Genomic DNA, 9,123 nt, shown 5'->3' on the forward strand with positions numbered 1-9,123 from the left:
ACCCTCAACCAAAATTCTTGGAATTTAACACATCCCCAAAAAACATGTGTTGTGTCCCCGTCTTCTGATTGCCACTGCCAGCAGGTGGGTGTGTCTTTAAGACCCAACCAGTACAATCTAGTGGGGGTCAAATGCAAAATCTTAAATTGCATCAGACGGAGGCGCCTGGGTAGCTCAGTGAGTATTGATGCTGACTACCACCCCTGGAGGGTCAAAATTGACTAACTAAATCACACAAATTTGCTGGGAATAATATGCCCAAATACTTAATGCCCTGTTTGGGCCACTGGAAGGCACCTGGTTGAAAAGCCGTTACTGCACAGTACACTGTCTGAGCCAAAGCTTCAGATTTAGACCAATTGACTCTGTATCCTGAGAATTTAGAGAAGGAATTAATAATCCTGTGGAGGAAAGGCATAGATCTAATGGAGTCAGAGACGAATAATAAAATATCATCTGCGTAAAGCAAAAGTGTATGTGCCACACCTCCCGCCATCACCCCTGGAAAATCATCCTCCTTTCTTATCGCGGCTGCTAATGGTTCCAGGGCAAGACAGAACAATAATGGGGAAAGAGGGCAACCCTGCCAGGTGCCCCTACCCAGAATAAAATAATCTGAAATTAATCCATTTGTTTGTACCGCCGCTACCACGTGTCTCTGAAGTACTTAATCCATTCAATAAAAGTATTTCTGAACCCGTATATTTCCAAAACCTTAAAAAGATAATCCCATTCTACCATATCAAACACCTTTTTGGCGTCAAGTGAGATGGCAGCGACCGGAGTCTGATCATTCGCCACTGACCACATGATATTGATGAAACGCCTAATGTTATCAGAAGAGCTGCGGCCCCGAATAAACCCCACCTGATCTATGTGTATAACATATGTCATAACTTTACTTAATCGATTAGCCAAAATTTTTGACAAACATTTAACGTCTAGCTGGATCAGGGAAATTGGACGGTAATTCTTACACTCACTTGGATCTTTGTTCTTTTTAAGAATCAGACTGATCCGGGCTTGTGTCATGGTTGGCGGAAGCTTTCCATTCTTTAATGATTCCGTATAAACTTCTAACAAAAATGGAGCCAGTTCTGTAGCATAAGATCTAAAAAATTCAGCGGCAAAACCATCTGGCCCCAGAGCCTTGCCTTAAGGTAAGATTATCTCAGAATCAAGATAATTTTTTTGCTCAGTCGTCAGTTTAGGGAGACCTAATGGTTCCACAAAGTTTCTTATATCTTCATCAGTAGAAAAAGATGTGGAACTATAAAGATCAAGATAGAATTCTTTAAAAGCATTATTAATATCAATGGCTGAGGTAAATATTTCACCACTAGCAGTTTTCACTGAGGGAATGGTAGAAAAAGACTCTCTCTGCTTTATATATCTAGCCAAAAGCTTCCCTGCTTTATCACCTGACTCAAAGTCTTGCCCTGAACAGCCAAAACTCCTCTTTCCGCGACAAAATAGTATTATATATGTATTTCAATCGGGTCAATTCTCTGAGGCCATCAGAAGACATTTGGTGCTTGCTCTGCCTCAGCTCTTTTAATATTCCCTTCCAACTCCACGAGTTCTCGTGCTTTGGATTTTTTGATGAATGAAGCGTACTGTATGATCTAACCCCTAAGAACCGCCACCCAAGCCATGCCCACAGAGGATACTGAGGACCAGTTGGTCTCCATATAAACATTGATTTCAGCCTTTAACATTTGTTGGAATTCAGGATTTTGCAAAAGGGACACATTAAAGCGCCAACTATATGATTTCCTTTTCTCCATAAGTGGCAACACCTCTAACAGCTCTGGTGTGTACCAGGGCGTGATCTGAGACTAAGATGTTTCCAATTGAGCAATCAACAACAGATGAAATGAGGGACTTAGATATCAGAAAAAAATCTATTCTAGAATAAATCTTATGGACTGATGAAAAAAAATTATAGTCCCTACCAGATGGGTTCAAAAGTCTCCAAATATCTATAAGATCAAGATTTTTACACATCCTATGAAGCGTCAATGTTGCTCTAGGGGGTGTACATGCTTTTGCTTCACTATGATCAAGGACTGAGTCCATCAAAAGATTAAAGTCACTGTGGAGCGGGACGTGGTCGTGTGTCTGTCACTGGGGAGAGAGGAAGCAGTAAGGACCATCACCTGGTGATTAATGATGCGTAACACCTGTTTCTCATTACAGTGAAGACGGAGATGGGCTTAAAAAGGCCACTGAGAACGGCAGTGAGAGAGGGAGAGTTGCGTGTAGCTGGAAGCCACTTCTGTGTCTGAGAACCTGTTTAGTGTTACGTAAAGCTGAAAAGCCTGCTCTTTGTTACATGAAGCTGAAAAGCCTACACTTTGTCTGTGAAGCTGAACGCTGAATAAAAGCTGATTTACCTGGACTGCCAACCCGCTTCCCGCTTCCTTCCTGCTGAAACCTTTACACTCGTGCCGAAACCCAGGAGTCTGAAGGAAGACTAGTCGCTATGGACACCTCACCGCTGGGCGAAGTCATCTGCGCCCTGGCTAGCATCCAGGAGGCCCATCACAAAGCCCTGCTCGCCCAGGAGCGTCGTTTCCAGGAGCTCCTCCGGGCCCAGTCCGAGGATCAGCAGGCTCTACAGAGCTGGTTAGCTCCAGGCGGATCCTCCACCGCAATCCCGGAGGCAGCGATGAAGCCACAGCTCCTCCTGATGAAGATGGGCCCTCAGGACAACCCAGAGGCATTCCTAGGCCTCTTTGAGCACTCAGCCACCGCCTCCGGCTGGCCTCAAGGCCAGTGGGCCCTCCACTTGCTACCGCTGCTTTCCAGGGAGGCCCAACTCGCGGCGCAACAACTGCCAGCTGCGGACCTCCTGGACTATTTGAAACTGAAGACGGTTGTCTTGAAACGGGTGGGCCGAACCCCGAACAACATCTCCAGTGGTTCCGCTCCATTACGCTGAGTGAAGTTGGCCGCCCGTTTGCATTTGCCCAGCAGCTCTGGGATGCCTGCCGAAAATGGGTGCTAGCTGGGGAAGGGCGCGCCGTGGAGGACATAGAGCTGATGGTGCTGGAGCAGCTGACCGTTTGTCTGCCCAAGAAGACTGCGGAATGGGTCCAGTGCCATTGCCCCACGTCGGTGGATGATGCCATCCAGCTGGCCGAAGCCCACATGGCGGCCTACCCCGAAGCCGGCGAGCAGTCCAAGTCTCTCTCTCACTCTCTCTCTCCTACTCCCCCCTGCCCCTCCCTCTCCACCCTCTCGACCTGTTCCCGCCCCCCAGAAATGGGGGGCGTATTTACCCAAACAGGCACCCCGCTTCCACGGGCTGCACTACGTGCCAAACCCCTCCCCTACCCCTCTCCGTTGTCCTTCCCAGGGTGATGTCTCCACCACCACGGGTGCGGCCCGGGGAACCTGGGCCGGTCTGTTGGAGTTGCGGGGAGCCGGGACACGTCCAGGACCGGTGCCCAGTGATGGAAGTGGGGACGTGGATCAGGGTCCCCGACACGCCACAGGCCGCCCCCGATCGAGCTGGGACGTATCGCATACCAGTAAGGGTTAAGGGGCTGCAATCGGGTTGCAATCAAACCTCGATCCACCACAGCTTGATCCATGACGGGGCTTTGGGTACAAATCACAAGGTGTTGGTGTGGTGTGTGCACGGGGATGTTTACGAATACCAGTAATGACCACTGTTATTCAATTCCGGGGTGTAAAACATAGAGTGGAGGCCACAGTTAATTCCCGCCTCACCCATCTGCTGATTTTGGGAACAAATTGGCCGGGGTTTATTGAAAGCGTTATGTGCGGATGGGTCCTGCAAATCGAAAACCCGGTGTGTGATGTGTGACGCGATGGCTGTGGAGGAGGAGCCGGGGCCATCTGCGTCTGCTCAGCGTCAGAATGACGCAGGAGGGGAATCCTCCGGTGTTCCCGCCCTCCGGGAATTCCGGACACTTAGGAAAAAAGCGGGACACTTAGGACTGGAAAGAACACTACACCATTTAATGGCCTGCTTTTATTGGCCGGGCATTCGCGGGGATGTGCGCAGATGGTGTGCGGCATGCCGTGAATGTCAGTTGGTGAATCCATCGGCCACCCCAAGAGTGCCATTGCGCCCATTACCGTTAATCGAGATCCCCTTCGAAATAATTGGAATGGACCTTGTCGGGCCATTAGAACAGTCAGCACACGGATACCATTTTGTATTAGTCCTGATGGATTATGCAACACGATATCTGGAAGCAGTGCCTTTACGCAACATCACAGCATGTGGGGTTGCGGAGGCACTCTTCAAAATTATCTCCCAGGTGGGGATTCCGAAAGAAATCCTCACCGACCAAGGCACAACTTTTATGTCACAAACACTATGCGAACTTTATGAATTGCTGGGGATTAAATCGATTCGTACCAGTGTTTATCACCCGCAAACTGACGGGCTGGTTGAATGATTTAATCGAACCCTTAAAAACATGATTCGTAAGTTCGTACAGGAGGACGCTAGAAATTGGGATAAATGGCTGGACCCCCTATTATTTGCAGTCAGGGAGGTCCCGCAAGCCTCCACAGGGTTTTCCCCCTTCGAGCTCCTGTATGGACGCCAGCCCCGCGGGGTGCTTGATGTCATACGGGTGGCGTGGGAGGAAGGACCTTCCCAGAGCAAAAGTGAAATTCAGTACGTCCTTGATCTTCGAGCAAAGCTACACACACTGGGTCAGTTGTCACAACAGAATTTGCTCCAAACTCAAGAGACACAAAGTCAGCTGTATAATAGGGGTGCCCAGCTACGGGAATTTGCACCGGGAGACAAAGTACTTGTATTGATCCCCACATCGAGCTTCAAATTACTCGCCAAGTGGCAAGGACCCTTTGAGGTTACACGGCGAGTCGGGATCTCAATTATGAAGTTAAACGAATGGATAGAGGCGGAGCACATGAAATTTACCACCTCAACCTCCTTAAATTGTGGAGAGAGCGGTCCCCATGTCCATGGCGACAGTAGTTCCGGAGAGGGTGGAGCTCGGGCCAGAGGTGAAGTTCAAAACCGATCCATTCACCCCGGTCCCTTGTGGAGACCACCTCTCACTGTACCAGCTCACAGAGGTGGTCCGGTTACAAAAAGTGTTTGCCGATGTGTTCTCTGCTCTTCCTGGTCAGACTAACCTCATACAACACCATATCGAGACCCCACCGGCAGTCGTAGTGCGTAGTCAGCCATATCGTGTACCCAAACACAAGAAAAAGGTGATTCCGGATGAATTAGAGGCAATGCTTGAGATGGGGGTAATAGAAGAATCACACAGTGATTGGTTCTGTGTTGATTACCGGAAAGTCAACGCGGTATCTAAATTTGACGTGTACCCAATGCCCCGAATTGACGAACTGCTCGATCGGTTGGGTTCGGCTCAATTTTGTTCGACATTGGATTTAACTAAGGGATATTGGCAGATACCCTTACCTCCATTATCCCGAGAAAAAACAGCCTTTTCCACACCGTTTGGATTACACCAATTCGTCACTCTTCCGTTCGGTTTGTTCAGGGCTCCCGCCACGTTCCAGCGCCTCATGGATAAGATCCTCCAGCCACACGCAGCGTATGCTGCTGCCTACTTAGATGATATCATTATATACAATAATGACTGGCAGAGGCTTATGCAGCATCTGAGAGACGTCCTGAGGTCGCTGAGGTGGGCGGGGCTCATGGCAAACCCGGAAAAGTGCGCAATTGGGCGGGTGGAAGAACGGTATCTGGGCTTCCACTTGGGTCATGGGCAGGTACGTCCCCAAATTGATAAGACCGCAGCGATAGCGGCCTGCCCATGTCCCAAGTTGACAAAAGGAGGTGAGGCAGTTCATGGGGCTGGCTGGCAATTACAAAAGGTTTGTTCCTAATTTCTCTGATGTCACCAGCCCCTTGACCAGATGGACGGAGCCGTGCCAACAGGCTTTCACAAGAGTGAAATCTGCACTCTGTGGTGGGCCGCTTTTACATGCTCCTAACTTCTCTCTCCCCTTTATTTTACAGACAGATGCATCAGAGAGGGGGTTGGGGGACGTGCTCCCGCAGGAGGTGGAGGGGGTGGAGTGCCCCGTGCTGTACATTAGTCGTAAGCTCTCTTTGAGGGATACTAAGTACAGCACCATCGAGAAAGAGTGCCTTGCCATCAAGTGGGTGGTCCTAACCCTCTGCTACTACCTGCTGGGGCGGGCCTTCATCCTCCATTCGGATCACGCCCCGCTTCAGTGGCTCCACCGCATGAAGGATACCAATGAGCGGATCACTCGTTGGTACTTGACACTTCAGCCCTTCAAATTTAAGGTAGTCCACAGGCCGGGGCCACAGATGGTTGTGGCTGATTTCCTCTCCAGGAATGGGGGGGGGGGGGGGTGGCAGGCCGGATGTTGCCCGGGCCTGAGTCGGGTGGTGGGGGTATGTAGAGCGGGACGTGGTCATGTGTCTGTCACTGGGGAGAGAGGAAGCGGTAAGCACCTGGTGATTAATGATGCGTAACACTTGTTTCTCATTACAGTGATGATGAGATCGCCAGTGAGAGAGGGATAGCTGTGTGTAGCTGGAAGCCACATCTGTGTCTGAGAAACTGTTTAGTGTTACGTGAAGCTGAAAAGCCTATACTTTGTCTGTGAAGCTGAACGCTGAATAAAAGCTGATTTACCTGGACTGCCAACCCGCTTCCCGCTTCTTTCCTGCTGAAACCTTTACAGTCACCTCCCAATATTATATCATAAGGGGTGCCAGCGGCTTGCAACATCCCTTCAAGAGCCATAAAAAAGTCCTGATCATTGACGTTAGGTGCATAAATATTAGCCAAAATCAACCTTTATCCCTGAATTTCTGCTAAAACAATAATGACTCTTCCTAATTTATCTTTACTCTGTTTGAGACAGTTGAATTGTAGATGTTTACTTATCAGTGTAATGACTCCCCTGCTCTTACTCGAGCCAGCACTAAAGAAAACATGTCCACCCCATATCTTCCCAAATTTTTCAGCTTCCTGCGGGGAAAGGTGCGTTTCTTGAAGAAACACTATGATATTTCTTAAGTTTAAGAAAATAAATAACCTTCCTTCTTTTCATGGGGTGCCTCAACTCATTTACATTCCACATGGAGAGAGATAATCCACCCATATTAACATTTGACATGTTAGAAAAAATAGATTGTGTGCCAAAAATAAGATTATAAAGACCATATTCCAACATTAGTGCAACAAACAAACCCCGAACTACCCCCCGATCAAAAAAGAAACAGAAAAAAAGAAAAATGTGCACATTAACCCCGCGTATGACAGCGCCAACCGGCGTCCATCCCTCTAAACTCAAACAGTCCATGTACGCCTACGAGAGTCCCCGTGACAATTTGCCATTGGATTGCTCAAGACCGGTGTTTCTATAGAAATTTTATGAGACAGAATTACATAACAGAAGAAAATCTATAAAACAGACTCCAGCCAATAGGCAGAATAAACACAAAGAATGTGTAGATTCATCCAAAGTGTTCATCCCCAAAAAAAGCTCCAGCCTCTAGCCACTATATATATAGTTTCCTCGGGCAGTCAAACGAATGTTCAGTGAGCCGGCTGTTTCATAAATTCAGCAGATGACCTAATCCTTCCAATGTCCTGCAAAAAAAATATTCCACAAACCAAACTCCATCCAATAGGAGGCATAAGCAAAAAGAATGAGCAGATTCATTCACAACTGTCCCGAAGAAGTGTTATTCCACAAAACATACTCCAGCCGCTAGGCAGAACCAGCACAAAAAGAAACAAAAAAGGTGCCCAGCTTCCTCAGACAATCAAGTGAATGTTCAGTGAGTCAAGTTCTCTTGGAAGCAACGTCAGAATCATACCATGGCTTACTCACTCCAATGTTTTTATGAAGGATAATGCTTGCTGGGGTCATGTAAATACGTTGCAGCCATCCTTAATATCTATTTTCAGTTTGGCCGGAAACATCAGTGCAAAAGCAATCTTTCGTTGATGTAAGAGTTTCTTGCATTCCTTGAATCGATCATGTTTCTCTCCTGTCGAATTCACAAAGTCTGGGAACAAGAAAATGCTGTGGTTCTTCCAAGAAAGTCTTCCTTTACTCCTCGCCTCTTGTGTAACACAAGATCTTTACTGGATGATCTCAGAAATTTGGCCAGAATTGATCGGGGCCTGTCTCCCTCAGCCGATCTCCGAGCCGGAACTCTGTGAGCTCGCTTGATTTCCGGCTTATGGCCTGTTATGTCGAGCATACTTGGGAAGAGCTTGTCTAGGAATTTCACCATATCTCTGCCTTCTTCATTCTCAGGAATTCCAAGTCCGCGTTGGTCGCTAGCAGATTAGCAGCTAATTACCTCTCCGATGACTCCAGATAATCTATCCGTTTCTTGACATCCCCGATTCTTGTAACCAACTCTAGATAGATAGATAGATAGATAGATAAAGAGACAGACAGAGAGACAGACAGACAGACAGACAGACAGATAGATGGATAGACAGATAGATAGATAGATAGATAGATAGATAGATAGATAGATAGATAGATAAAGAGACAGACAGACAGACAGATAGGCAGGCAGGCAGACAGACAGACAGACAGACAGACAGTCAGTCAGACAGACAGACAGACAGATAGATAGATAGATAGATAAAGAGACAGACAGACAGACAGACAGATAGATAGATAGAAAGAGACAGACAGACAGACAGATAGATAAAGAGACAGACAGACAGACAGACCGATCGACAAACAGAGAGATAGATAGATAGATAGATAGATAGATAGATAGATAGGTAGATAAAGAGACAGACAGACCGACGACAAACAGATAGATAGATAGAGATGGATAGACAGATAGACATAGATAAAGAGGCAGACAGATAGGCAGGCAGGCAGACAGACAGACAGACAGTCAGTCAGACAGACAGATAGATAGATAGATAAAGAGACAGACAGACAGACAGATAGATAGACAGACAGACAGACAGACAGATAGATAAAGAGACAGACCGACCGACTGACAAACAGATAGATAGATAGATAGATAGATAGATAGATAGATAGATAGATAGATAAAGAGACAGACAGACAGACAGATAGACAGACAGATAGATAGATAGATAGACAGAAAGG

The sequence above is a fragment of the Myxocyprinus asiaticus genome, chromosome 29 (assembly GCF_019703515.2).
Source record: "Myxocyprinus asiaticus isolate MX2 ecotype Aquarium Trade chromosome 29, UBuf_Myxa_2, whole genome shotgun sequence".
NCBI classification, from domain to species: Eukaryota; Metazoa; Chordata; class Actinopteri; order Cypriniformes; family Catostomidae; genus Myxocyprinus; species Myxocyprinus asiaticus.